Source organism: Euprymna scolopes, chromosome 18 (genome assembly GCF_053919585.1).
Source record: "Euprymna scolopes isolate OS-2025 chromosome 18, ASM5391958v1, whole genome shotgun sequence".
Lineage (NCBI taxonomy): Eukaryota > Metazoa > Mollusca > Cephalopoda > Sepiida > Sepiolidae > Euprymna > Euprymna scolopes.
The window spans coordinates 106,448,256-106,463,988 of NC_136499.1; the positions used below are offsets into that span (position 1 = coordinate 106,448,256).

Below are 15,733 nucleotides of genomic sequence, written 5' to 3' on the forward strand. Positions count from 1 at the left end.
GTAAAATAATTTCTATACATACACACCCTTCTCCGTCGATGCACGTCACGACATCTCAAACCAAACTTACGCTTAAATATGATATTTTAATTCGTCAAGATTTCCATATATTATGATAGAGTCGTGATTTCAAAAGTAAAAAATATATTCGGGTGCCATCAGCTATGAATCGAAACCGAAAGCAAAACTAGCATTCAAAGCTGGTGACGTTACCACTATACTATTCTCTTGGATTAAATAAAAAGTCCCGTTAGAAATACTGTGAAGATCCCCGAGTTTGACAGAAAGATTTCCTAGGTTGACAAGATGCGCCTGAAGAAGGTCGGGGCTTACATCGGCTGAAATGTCGTGCGAATAACACCGAGAACGGTAGCCGGAAGAATCCAAATCGAACCAATAGAGAATTTTATTTTAATGCGTTTCTATTATTTATGTTTGTTATTTCATATTTGTACTTTACGACTTCTCGCGTGTAAACTATCCTGTGCTTTTATCAAAAGGGTTAAGCAACGTTCAAAGTCGTAGTCGACCCATTTGAGCTATCAGATCAGGTTATTGGAAGAGGCTGGCTCCCTGATTGAAAATGGTTGCGATGCAGTAAAACAAAACGACCAAACCAAACCGCAGCCGACCATCGAAGATACGAAATATACCGCATAATCACGTTGACACACCGGTTCTCAAGTTAAGCAGCGCTGAGCCTGGCCAATACCAGATGGGTGACTATTTAAGAATACTAGGCGCTGTATGTAGGAGAACATCGACACTTCAGTGCAAGACCTGCAAAAACCTAACATCGTCATCTCCGTTGACGAGAATATACAAACGACTACAGATTGTTTATGGATTTTATATTCTCGCAAAACTTCCTCCTTCAAGAGAAGCTGGTTCAACCCGACTAGGGTGAGTATTGTTTCGGTTTGATTCGGAATCTGCACCATCGAAGAGCTATAGTATTACATAACACGATAGTCGACCATCGCAGGTACGAAATTTTCAGCATAATCACGTTACCACGCCTGTTCTTATTAGATCACCGAAATTAAGCAATGTTGAGTCTGGCCAGTACGAGATGGGAAACCACAAGGGCCATTTTTCTTTGCATCTAATCCTATTCTCATCCTTAAAAACCCTCACAGACAAGCGTTTCTCTTAGACGTACACTAATTAAACAAGGGGGGGGGGACTAAACAAATAATAAAAAACAAATAAACAAACGATATTATTCTGAACCCTGTTTTTTTTTTCGCACACACCCGAGTCCTTATACCCTTCACAGACCTATTTCACATCAGCCGTTAAGACTCCCCCACCCCAACCTAGTACATTACGCGCATCCGCGCTTATATACGCGGGAAAAAGGAAAGTGTAAAAGAAGCGAGAGAGTGAGAAAACGGCACAGACAGCAATAGGGGGGGGGGGGTATATGCACGCGAGTACGGTAGCATTTGCGCATGTGTGTGTGTGTGTGTGTGTGTGTGTGTGTGTGTGTGTGTGTGTGTGTGATCGGTCCTTTCGTAACTTCTCTCTTGCTAATTCCCATGCAGCATCGCCACCATCATCATCACCACGCACCCCATCACCGATGTTCGTCTCTGAAAACGTCGCGTCTTCATTGTCTCTGTTACGTCATCCTAATCTTGTGTGTGTGTGTGTATGTGTGTGTGTGTGTGTGTGTGTGTGTCTCTCTCTCTCTCTCTCTCTCTCTCTCTCTCTCTCTCTCTCTCTCTCTCTCTCTCTCCGCAGAGAAGACCATAATGAAGAAATCGGGGTTAGTTATTGTTTCGTTTTAGTTTGCCGATGCGAAATATCTGCGACAAGCGCATGGTTGCCGGGCGTTGCCCAGTGCTACGAATAACAATATTTACTAAAAAATAAAAAAAGAAAGAAAGAAAAAAAAAACTATGCGCAACAAATTTTCTCTCACTTCTCTCTTGTATATATATATATATATATATATATATATATATATATATATATATATATATATACTAGCAAAAGTACCCGTTGTTGATAGAGTTCAAAAACAGCCTACAGAAAATGAACTCTGATTTATGAAAGTATCATAGGTTATGAAAAGGAAGGGTTGTAAAGAGATATCTTCGAATTTGAGGGTATCAAAACCAAAGAAAAATATGATGAAAGTAAAAATAAAGTAGATAAACCCCATAATGTATTATACCATACCTGTTCACACTGAAATACTTATCACAATATTCTGTGGATCTATATTAAAAACCCTTTGTGACATATTTACATTATATGGAGGTCAGGCGCGAACGAACACCCCATAATTTTATTATACCATATTTCTTCAAACTGAAACATAATTATCAAAGTATACTTACGCAGATAGATATGAAAAGTCTTTATTAAAGTTTGTGCCTATTTCCATTCTATTGAGGCCAGGCGCGAACGCAGACCCCACAATTTTATTATACCATCCCTATTTAAGTTAAAACATACTTATCAAAGTATTATTATGTACATCTATATCAAAAACACTTGTAAACGTTTTTTTTTTAATTTTTTATTCCCATACTTTGTGAACCAGGCGTGTACGCAGACCCCACAATTTTAATGAATCATCATTATGCCAGATCAAAAATACCCGTTCCTGTGTCTCGATACATCTTCTATCATTTTATGTGATCAGTTTTCTATAATAGTACACCATATAGGAGCCTATTCGTGACCAGACACACACACACAGACGTTCAGCTTTATATTATAGATATATATAAATTCTTATTCTTGTCTGTTTGTTTATTTGTTTGTTCACAATTTGATTAATAGATACAGAAGGTCCATTACTTTAATTTTTAATTCATTCCTACGTATAGTATAATTCTTGCAAATTATACGATTAAGAGGTGACGTCATTTGCATATTACATTAAGGAAATCGATTTTATTAAATAGCGGCGTATTAGTTATTGTTTATAGTGAAAGAATTGTTTTAAGTGTTCTATTCAAGTTTATTATTTAAATTTGATTTATATTGATAACATATTTAATTTAATTTATTTTTTACCGCATCGATTTTTTTATAAACCGGTTTTAGTTATTTCCCCTGGGCGCGAACTTTGTTCTTTTTGTTTTCTTTTTCGGCGTATATTAAAACTAAAAACTTTCAAGCATTATTTTTGGAATTAGTTTAAATAAAATAATTTCCATGATTTCGCAATTAACGTTGTAGTCCAGTGGATTTTTATTTTAAAATAAACAAACAATCCAATTCGACTACGATTCTTTATTTAAAACAAAAACAAACAAAAAAACTTTCATTTACGTTTTTTTTTAAGTTTTTTTTTTCTTCACATTTTTTTGACATCGTAACTGCTAATTTTTTTCTTTTAATAACACAAAAAGTCATAACTCATCAATCGTATTTCGGTTAACACAAATTCTATTTTGGTATTTTTGAAACTGAATTATTTACAGTTTGTTTTCGTTGCAACAAACCGTAAAAACAAATCTTTCTAGACTGAGGTAGCATAAAAAATTTGCTTAAACTTGAATATAGTCATAAAAAGGTGCCCATATCCGGAGAATAGCTTCTCTTTGTATCCCTTTTGCCGAAATATCTGGTGAAGAGTTTGTCACGTACTTCTTCTTTTTTCGGGAGGGGGGTTATATTTTCGTGTTTTCATTCGTTCTTTTATTTTTGAAATTTTTGTTGGGGTAACGATGGAGTTGATATATAATAATGAAAAAGTGCTCCATATTCTTAGTATAGCAGGTGTGGCCAAACCGAACTTCATGTCGACCCTGGTAACGCTGGGTATCCATGCTAGTATATATATATATATATATATATATATATATATATATATATATATATATATATATATATATATATATATAGTAATTTATAAAATGAAATATCTCCAGAATAAAAACTCGATTAAACCTAGAACCCCATCTTTCAACGTAGACCCCTACTACCAGGTCTCCTTCTCCAACATCAGGGGTCTACGTTCCAACCTTCCAGAGGTTGAAACCCAATTACAGGAGACGAAACCGGACATATTATTTCTAAGTGAAACTGGAATAGGGCCGACCACTTCCCTAGACGAGTTCATAATTAACGGATACTCAAATTTAACAGCTAAATCTGACCCCCAAGATCGCCATGGGCATGGAATATGTGCCTACATTAAGGATGGCTTCCTGTGTGGCAGGGATATCTCTAGAGAAGATCCTAATTTACCCTATATGTGCTTCAGGGTTACACTTGCTAACACCACTGCATTTATATTTGCCATCTATAGGCCCCACAACAGTGGAGTTACTATCTTTAAGAGCATATCTGAGAAAATTGACCACATACTGTCTTCAAATCCCTCGGCTAACATCCACATATGTGGTGATTTCAACGTCCATAACGTGGAATGGCTGACCCATTAAAATAAGACAGATGATGAGGGAAGGTTTTGTCATGATTTTGCCATTGCTTATGACCTCACTCAGATTGTTCGCGAACCCACCCGTGTGCCCGATACACTCGGTCAATATGCAAGCCTCTTAGACCTTTTTCTCTCAACTTCCCCTGAGCTATGTTCATGTTCCGTTCATTCTCCTCTAGGATCCTCCGACCACTCCGTCGTATCAGTTAAGATAAAAACGAAATGTAAGAAGCTCACAGACGTACCCCTCCACCGTACTGTATATCGATACTCTATGGCTGACTGGGATAGCTTCCGTACATTCATATCTGATTTACCTCTGCACTCCATGTTTAAAAAGGATGTGTCCTCTATAGCATCAGATCTGACCGAATGGTTAATTGTAGGCATAGACCAATTCATACCATCTAAAAAATTTCAACAAAAACCTAACAGCCAGCCATGGTTCTCCCCAGAATGTGCTGCTGCTATCGCGCACAGAAATCACTTTTTCCATAGCTACCAACGTAATAGATGCACTGAGACTAAAGCTGCTTTCAGGTCTGCCAGCAACCACTGTAAAAGAGTAATAAAAAGTGCAAGAGAGCTATATGCCCAGTCTGTTAAATCCAAGGTAGCTGATCAGCGGCTTGGATCCCACCAGTTTTGGCAAATAACAAATAAGATCCTGAACAGAAGTGTGCGTTCTATCCCAACCATTATCAATGGACCAGAGGTCATCTCGTCAGCGTCAGACAAGGCCAAACTATTTGCAAAGAACTTTGCAGCTAATTCTACCCTATGCGACGAAGGCCATCAACTCCCCATATTTCCTCCTATAACACAGAACAAGCTAGGTAACATACAAATATCCGTGCATGAGGTCGCCAAGCTAATAAAGAACCTAGATTCCAGTAAACCAACTGGCCCTGATGGCATCCCAATTATAGTGTTAAAAAAGCTTCAACCAGAACTTGCTCCCATACTTACGAAACTATTTAAGCGCTGCCTTAAGGAGAAGCGCTTTCCGACTCCCTGGAAGACCTCTTCAGTTTGCCCTATATTTAAGAATTCAGGTGATAAGTCATCTCCCTCTCAATACAGACCTATAAGTCTCCTGTGTGTTATGAGTAAGTTGCTGGAATCCATATTAAATAGAGAAATAGTCAACCACCTCAGTCGGAATAACCTTCTTAGTGACACACAATATGGTTTCCGCTCTGCAAGATCTACCACAGATGTGCTGACGGTTATATCCCACAGGATAACTGAATCTCTTGACAAAGGCTTCCTTTCTAGGGCAATTGCTCTTGACATATCAAAGGCCTTTGACAAGGTATGGCATAAGGGTCTACTTCACAATATTTCCAGCTACGGTATAACGGGAAATATTTTCTCAATCATTAAATCATTTCTCTCCGATAGGCTCATAAGAGTAGTGGTAAATGGACAAAAATCGGAGGCCTGCAATATAAATGCTGGAGTCCCTCAGGGGTCAACCCTGGGCCCAACTCTCTTCCTGATCTACATCAATGACCTCCCTAAACACATACTTAAATCATTCGTTGACATCTATGCTGATGACACGACCATCTACGGCAACACATCAAAGGCTGTAAATGACAAATTACTCTCTGATTCTCTCTCCTCTGATCTCGAGCGCGTGGTTCAGTGGGGGAAGATGTGGCTGGTTACCTTTAATGCATCCAAAACCAAACTCCTATCCTTACATCATCAACGCTCTGATCCCCAGCTGGCATCAATTGTGATGGATGGCTCTCGTCTGAGTGAAGCTCCGTGTTTTGACAAGTTTTTGTGTTTGACCTTTACTCCTGATCTGAAATGGAACACGTACATCAAGTCTGTTGCCAAGGTCGCTGGAAAGATGGTGGGATCCTTCTACCGCTCCAGAAGATATCTCACTACTGATGCAATTCTCTATCTATATAAAAGCCAAGTACATCCAAGGATAGAATACTGTTGCCATATCTGGGCAGGAGCTGCTAAAAACAGCCTATCCTGCCTTGACAGAGTACAAAATAGACTTCGTGGCTTAGTGGGGGATGCCCTTTTCTCTACCCTGCAACCTCTCTCCCACATAAGAGACGTTGCGAGACTGTCCTTGTTTTATCGTTATTTCCATGGTAGATGCTCGTCTGAACTCCAATCTCTGGTCCCCCCTCGCCAATCTTTCACGAAAAACACCCGTCTAGCTGAATCCACTGTGAAAAATTTCTCCCACTCTATATCTGTGCCTAAATCAAAACGCGGATTCCATGAACAAAGCTTCTTTCTTAGAACTGCACGCCTGTGGAACTCTGTTCCGTCTGCCTGCTTCCCTCCGGACTACAACTTGGATGTCTTCAAGTCCAATGTTAACAAATTCCTAATGAACCGCCCCCTTAAGTAAACACTTCAGCAAATCTCCTCACTAACTTAATGTACTTGCAATAACCCTTATCCCTGAGTGGCTTCCGGGCCTTGATAAGTGGTGATCACTGTGTAAAAATAAAAAAAAATAAAAATAAAAAAATAAAATATATATGGCGATTAAGCTACACTGAATATTCTGCGTTTCATCCACTATAGGATTCGTCAGGCTTATGTGCGAATTCTGTGGTTGCTTCTTGTTTTTATATATGTTGAGGATTTTTAGTTAGCCAATCAGCTTTCTAGTATCAACCGCGCCCCTTCCTATCAGCCAATGGGTATGCATTTTATCGAACAAAGGATCTGTTTTAGAACTAAGTTAGTGGTTTAAGGTAGACGTTTTCCTTTTTTTTTTTATATATATATATATATATAAATATACGTATGTGTACACACATACATGCATATATATATATACATATATACATATATATATATATATATATATATATATATATATATATATATATAAATTGCGAGGTTACTGGGCAGATTTTTAAAAATACATATTTATTTGTTTATAAATCGAAATTTTCGACGTAATGACGTCTTCATCAGGATAGATACAGCTGTTTTTTTTTCATAGTTTTTATTCCTCGTGACGTGATTGGCCTCTCTCTATATCTCCCCCCCCCCGCCCTTCCTCTAACTATCTCTATTTCTCAATATTCATAAATATATATATTCTCAACATCCATATATATATATATATATATATATATATATATATATATGACCTTGTCTGATTGTTTTCTACCAAACTACTCTATCAATTTTCGGTCTAAAGACATGAAACAAGATATAAGGAGTATTCAGATATGTGGAACAAATTCGATTTGGATTTTAGCCGGTAAGAATAATTGCTTAGGGGTAAAAATTGAAAAATTGGAGCTTGACAAGGGTAAGTCGATTTAATTTGCACACTCTGCATTTGTGGAAATATACATTTATACGTTGAACTGCGTTAATTTTTAAAGGCTTTATGCCAATCTGTGCTTAGGCCATGTGGTAGCGAATACCGCTAGAACACTAAATGTTTTGGTTTCGATTCTAGCTGATCGCCCCTAGGTCATATTCTTTAAACTTTTGAAATCACTACCATATATTGGGTATAATATGATAATCAATAGAGAATTAGCTGTATGATAATAAATATGTTTCTGCATAAATTCAAATATCATATTTAAGCGAATTTTACGACCGGGCAACGACGAGAGACCTGCTAGTGCACACACACACACACACACACACACACACACACACACACACACACACACACACACACTTATAATTTATTCCTTTAATTCAGTTTATCAACCAGTGAATCTATTATGTCCTTAACTCATCAGAAGAAAGTTAAAGGCATAATAGATTCACTGATTGATATAATAAATAAGTGATTGATTTTGCGCTACGAAACAGATACTGTCAAGAATTGTATAAGTCAACTGAATTAAAGGAATAAATTATGAAATGGTCAACATCATGAATGTTGGAATATAACCTTTTGTAATTTATTCTCTATATTGCTCTGTAATTACATTGAGCTTCTTAAATAAGGATTGATATATATTATAAGAACATATATTTCTACACAAATATATATATATATATATATATATATATATATATATATATATTGCTCGGAAATCCACACAGATTATTTGTTTATAGTGGTGAAGGCTTTGTGTAGAACCAACCACATTTATTGATTGGTATTACTGCTAATCTTTGTCGTTGCAATGGCTGCCACAAGACAGTGTATACAGTAAACCGCAGATTATTTTTTACATCAGAGTTTTCTTCTCCTAGATGCATGTCTTAATGAAGACTGGGGGTGCATCTTAATGAAGACTGGGGGTGCGTCTCTCCCAGTGAATTAATGCACTTTCAGATATCAACCTGGAAATTTCTACAACTTGGCACAGTACATACAGTGCCTAGCCTTCCCAAATAGTCATTCATCTGGTACTAGCCAGTCTCATCGTTGCTTAACCTCGGTGATCTGGCAAGAACCAGTCTGTCAATGTGATTGTGTCGTATATATATATATATATATATATATATATATATATATATATATAAACATAAGACACACCCAACGTATATTAATCTACATTTTGCCGATGTTAACCGTTTTGATATATATATATATATATATATATATATATATATATATATATATATATATATATATATATATATATATATATATATAATTTAAAGGAGATTAGAATAATAGTCTAAAGAGCTAAGTGTATTTTAATGTAATAGTGAAATTACTAGTTTAATTAAAATAAAGGAAATGCTCGTTGTAATTTAGATATATAATAAGCTCGATAGTTAAATGTCCTAGAGCTAATTCAATATTAAGTAAAGTGATTTTCAATTTAAAAATTTTAAAAGATTTTTTAAATTTAAAAATCAAAATTTAATTAAATTAAAAATCAGTTTCATAAGAAGGAACAACAACAAAGTCAATTATCTTTGTTGTTGTTCCTTCTTATGAAACTGATTTTTAATTTAATTCAATTTTGATTTTTAAATTTAAAAATTTTTTTTAAATTTTTAAATTATAAATCACATTACTTAATATATATATATATATATATATATATATATATATATATATATATATATATTGTTCGACCTCTCACAAAACGGTTAACATCGGCAAAATGTAGATTAATATACGTTGGGTTTGTCTGATGTTTATAAAATTTCACTTATAACTCTACATATGCATTGAGTACTTTTGAAAAATATTTTTTTTAGTTTTATATATATGTATATTTTAAGCCCCTCCCCTCTTTGGGTAGAGCACTGTCGTAAATAATCTCACCCGCTACTTAATTGGCTGATAATGCGAAGCTCGTTGTTTGTTTGTTTGTTTACGAACAGGCGATTTGAGCACTATAAAAGTGGTGGCGGGTGTCTATTTAAATAGACATTCCGACGAGTTATTTACGGGCGTCGATTCCATGGTCGGGTGAGAGAACTGCCGACTGTCAACACGACGGTTCTAGGTTCAATCCTTGGCTTGGGAGAGATGCTAATCTAGCGGCACTGATGAGTTGCGATACAATGAAACAGGATTGTATGTCGATGACTACAAATACTTTTACTACATTGTATTATATTTTCACTTGCGTCAGCATAGTCTGATGGAAGTAAAATTGAAAAAGTAATACCTCCTTCTTTTTATTTCAATCGAACAGATCAGAGAGGATTGCAAATTACATTGTTATGATGACTAAACTTATACAATCATGATCTGAAAGTTTTGTCTCTCTGTTACGGATATTGACGGTGTGAGACTAAGAAAGCAACTCCTATCATGGATGTGCGTCAGAAGCAGAGATGTGCCATTGAATCATGACAATAGTGCATTGAGAATAAGGTGATTATGTAGAAAAATGAATTCTGTAGGTCGCTCATTTTAATGGTACCACTCCCATCTTCGTAGCTCTCCAACTTTTTGAGCTAAAAATATAGGAGGCTTTACTTTTGGAAAGACGTGCATATGACAAAGCGCGCTGTGAATGTCCATGCACAGCCATCATTCATCATTGGCAAAAGTGCATTGTTAGACGCTACTTTTGGAACGACCTTCATAATATTTCGGGAACATTTCCCTTCGTCAAATCTATGTCCAACTCTAATTCAAACGTGCACTTCTCGGGTTCCTGTTACATACGTTGCAGTGTTGCGGCAAATGTACCTATTTTACAAGTACTTCCACAGAATGTGCTCCAATGAAATTACGCCACTTATATCTCCTCCAACAAAAATGCTCTCTAACTCTAACTTGACTAGCAGCAAAATCTCACCTCTTCATTGTAAAGATCCCTAGATGTCAGAAAATATTTTACTCTAACAGCTTGTCTCTTTGGACTGCTTGTCTTTGGAATTTCTTTCTTGCTCCATATTTTCACATCCATGTGAACATGCCAAAATTTAAATGTAATTTCTATGAACATTTTATTGCCCAACCTTCCGTTCAGACTTCCCCTATTAATTTGGTCCCTATCACAATAGCCTCTTACACTTCAGTGACAATATGTCTCACAATAGCCTCTTACACTTCAGTGACAATATGTCTCACAATAGCCTCTTACACTTCAGTGACAATATGTCTCACAATAGCCTCTTACACTTCAGTGACAATATGTCTCACAATAGCCTCTTACACTTCAGTGACAATATGTCTCACAATAGCCTCTTACACTTCAGTGACAATACGTCTCACAATAGCCTCTTACACTTCAGTGACAATATGTCTCACAATAGCCTCTTACACTTCAGTGACAATACGTCTCACAATAGCCTCTTACACTTCAGTGACAATATGTCTCCCAATAGCCTCTTACACTTCAGTGACAATATGTCTCACAATAGCCTCTTACACTTCAGTGACAATACGTCTCACAATAGCCTCTTACACTTCAGTGACAATACGTCTCACAATAGCCTCTTACACTTCAGTGACAATATGTCTCACAATAGCCTCTTACACTTCAGTGACAATATGTCTCACAATAGCCTCTTACACTTCAGTGACAATATGTCTCACAATAGCCTCTTACACTTCAGTGACAATATGTCTCACAATAGCCTCTTACACTTCAGTGACAATATGTCTCACAATAGCCTCTTACACTTCAGTGACAATATGTCTTGTTTTGGTTGAACAATTTGTTTTTCAAAATTCTAACGAGCCTGTACATGCCTTAATTTTGTAACGCATTTCCAGACGCGCTTCTTTTTTTTTTAATGATCGGAAAATCCAGCTCTTCAAATGGGGCACTGTACATTTAGGAGAAGAAAGAAAAATTGTCTCAGTTTAGGAAGATTTCTCTCTTACTAACCGTGATCAGGAAAAAAAAAAAAAAGAAATGTAGTGCCAGAAAAGATACTACACTTTGAATTATTTATTTGCAAAACAAATATCAAAGTACAATTAAAATATTAAACAACGTAAGCACAAGGCCATCAAAAATGAGGGAAATGAGAGTGCCGATGATCAATCTCTATCTACCCAACTCTTAGCGATGATCATCAAGCACCAAAATACCACATTTACTCGAGAAGCCATTCTATCTAAAATATCCCCAATACGTTGAAGTTTAAAATTTTATTTACAAATACGAGAGACGTTCCAAAGGTAATGACTCCTACTTTTTATTCCACCAGAATTGCAAATGGCATTGTTATGATGACTGAACTTATGCATTATTAACCTGAAAGGTCCATCTCTCTGTGGCAGATATTGATGGCGTGAGACTGTAAGAAAGCAACCCTTGTCATGGACTTGTGTCAGAAGCAAAGATTCGTCATTGAATTCCTCCATGCAGAAAAAACTTGAACCAATCAAGATTCACCGGTGCCTGTTGAAAATTTACGAAGCCGATGCAGTCGGTGTTGGTACAGTTAGGAGATGAGTTCATCGATTTCAAAATGGACTTTAACGACCTGGGCATCAAAAGTAGGCAAAAGTGCATTGAAAATGGCGGTGACTATGTAGAAAAATAAATTCTGGAGAACAAAAGGTCGCTCGTTTTAATAACACTACTCCCTTTTTCATAGCTTTTCAACGTTTTAGTTTTTTAGTTAAAAAACAAGAGGATCTTCTTTTGTAACGGCCCTCGTATGTACAAATTTATTTAAAGTGGGGCGCCACATACGATTAGAAATAAACTAAAAAGCTTTAACAGAGAGAAGGCAAAGCCTGGGAGGGTGGGGTTTTTTGTTATCTCTTACTGCAAGAACTGAGATACCAGGGTCGGAAAGTGAGATCGACAAGTCAACGCTCCAGAGGAGGGACACTCTGATATGTAAAAAGTGCCTGGGCAGCTCTGTCGGTATTCCCAGTGAGAGCGCCTCAGATGATTAGCAATAAAGTAACCCCCTTCTCCGAGAGAGAAGTCAAAGCCTGGGAGGGTGGACCGCCTAGAACTGCATAGAACTAAACTACGGCAAAATAAACAAGGACAGGATCATTACAGGAATGGTCTAATCTCTGTGGACTTTGGGGTGCGCGGATAAAAGAGGAGTTCAGAGGATGGACCACTTAGGACTGCACCAAACAGCAGTCTAACAGACACAAAGCCACTATCAGGAGTTATTTGTATGACGCATGTGTGTCGGCAGTTTGCAATGTTTGTCGCTGACTTTCATGCGTGTCTAATAGAACAAAATTGGCTGACTGCTAATAAACTTTATAATCAACCGTGATTCTTGATTGCTTTCACGAACCAGTCGACCGATTAATGGACTCGTTAAAAATGGTTAACTTCCGATCTACCCCCTCCTCCACTCTCTCTCTCTCTCTCTCTCTCTCTCTCTCTCTCTCTCTCTGCCTTCTTTTTTTTTTAAAGTTTGAGTATCGAAAATAACGAAGCAACCTATTTATACATCAAATTGATAATTGCTGCAAGATTATAAAAAAAAAACTTTAACAGTGAATGGTATGCAAACACGATCGGTTTTTATTTGCTAGTACAGTTCGTTTGATCCGCACACACGCATGGAGATTTGATGCCTGCCTATATGAAGCCGAAACTATACCATTGCTTCAATTAACTGTGTTGTATTTTACTTCTATCGTAACGTTACACACGTTCACACACGCATTAACATGTAGACATCTGGGACCCAACACATTGTAGGCCCAGTCGCAAAAGAAGATAAGAATAGAACTTCAACCGTTCTTTCCAGGTTTTAGGAAAAGGCTTTTATTCCTCATTCTCCCGCCGCGCGTGATTTCTCGTTACGGCTGTGACGTCACCCACATCTTTAACATGATCGTCTTCTCTAACGTCCCGTTGGTCTGTGCACACGTTTGTTTTTTATAGTCTTTTTCGTTTTCTTTACCGTGACGTCACTTTGCACATGGCTCAGCATTTTCATGCAGCTGCCGTATGCGCGTCTGCGTTTTGTAACATTTTTACTAATGGAGATTTGGTATTTGTCTGTCTGAATCCCAAACTCTATTACCTCTATTAATTGCACAGTTGTACTTCTATCTTGTATCCGTTTGTCTGAAGCCGAAAGTATACTATCACTTCGATTAACATTGTACTCATTAATGCTCGATTAAGTTGCCTATTTTGTTTCTATTATTTATGATAATACGGCATAATCACGTTGACACACGAGTTCCCGTCAGATCACTGAAGTTAAGCAACGTTGAGATTGGACAGTACGAAAATGGGTGACCATTTGAGAATTCCAGGTGCTGTATGTGTTCTCTGCTTATCTCAGCATTGTTTTCAGTCATCTAGCACTTCTCGCCACTCGACTGAAGCAGTACCGATTCAGAAGAGGTGTGGTTGGTGATTATGCAACCCTTGCCTCCCAATTACATGCACAGCTACTCTTACAGCGGGTATCCATTGTCTCTTGAGACTGAACAGAGGTGTCGGAATAATGATAAGAACTGATATTCGTCTGAAGCCGAAACTATACTATCACTTCTATTAATAATATTTTACTGTACCTCTATTACTAATGGAGTTTGTTTGAGGTCGAAAATTGTATTTTTATTTCTGATGGAGATCTGGTATCTATCTGTCTGAAACCGAAACTATACTATTGCTATTATTATTATGCCCATTTTAAATGGGCTAAAATGTCTAATAATAATAAGTGTCGGCATCGACTAGTACTACACCAAATAGTCGAGAAAGGTCGAAGAGGATGGAATGACCAACAAGAAAAAAACTAACCAAATTTTCACTGGATGAGTATGAAGAGGACTGAGATCTTAGGGAAGCTTGCTACCACACAATTTGCAGTGAAGATCAATGGTCATTGCCAGCGAGAAGCCAATAATAAACGATTGCTGTTGCGATAATGCAAATTCATTTGCAATGGTTATCGAAAGAGGTGGAGAGTACTGGGAATCTAGAGAGCCTTGCCATCGCCAAGACTCCAGGGAACACCACGGGTTGTTGTTAGTGAGTAATCTCTGATGATGATTTGTGTGAGGAATCTTAGTGAAAAAGAAGAAGAAGAACAACAACAAAACCGCAACAAAATAAAATAACAACATAATAAAACAACACAACAGCAACAACAAAACAACAACAAAACAAAACAATAACACAACAAAATAACAACATAACAAAACAACACAACAGCAACAACAACAACAAAACAACAAAGCAAAACAACACAAAACAACAACAACAACAACAACAACAACAACAACATAACAAAACAACACGATAACACAACAAAACAACAACAACAATAAAATTAGAAGAAGAAGAAAAAGAAGAAGAAGAAGAAGAAGAAGAAGAAGAAGAAGAAACTCTTGGAAACGAAATTATATAGCAGAGACCTTATAAAAGGTATAAATACATGGGTAGTATCACTAGTAATGTGGACAAAAGAAGAACTGAGACAGCTCGATCAGAAGACCAGGAAACTCATGACCATGCACAATGCACTATACCCAACGGACGACATTGACAGACTCTACATGAAAAGGAAAGGCGGCGGGAGAGGACTGGTCTGCATAGAAGACTGTGTGAAGGACACGAAAAAAGAACTAGAAAAATACATAATGCAAAACACTGAAAGGATAATTACGGCAGCAAGAGACATGGATAAAATCAACAAAACAGAAAACAGAGAGACAAAGAACAAAACGAGAAAAGAAAAATGGGAAGAGAAAAAACTACATGGAAGATTTATAAGAATGACAAAAGATGAGAATAATAAGAACACCTGGACATGGATGCAAAAAGGACATGTAAACCAATAAACTGAATTCCTAATGACTGCAGCACAATATAACTCGATAAGAACCAACCATATCAAAGCAAATATCGATAAAACACACAACCCCCCCCCCAGCAAATGCAGACTCTGTGGACAAAGAGACGAAACGATAAATCATATATTAAGTCA

The 15,733-nt window shown here is 37.0% G+C and overlaps 1 pseudogene; it reads left to right on the forward strand.

Annotated features, from left to right (window-relative positions):
• Window positions 1-13,945: 13,945 nt before the first annotated feature.
• Window positions 13,946-14,063, forward strand: LOC145301553 (5S ribosomal RNA; annotated as a pseudogene).
• Window positions 14,064-15,733: the final 1,670 nt, after the last annotated feature.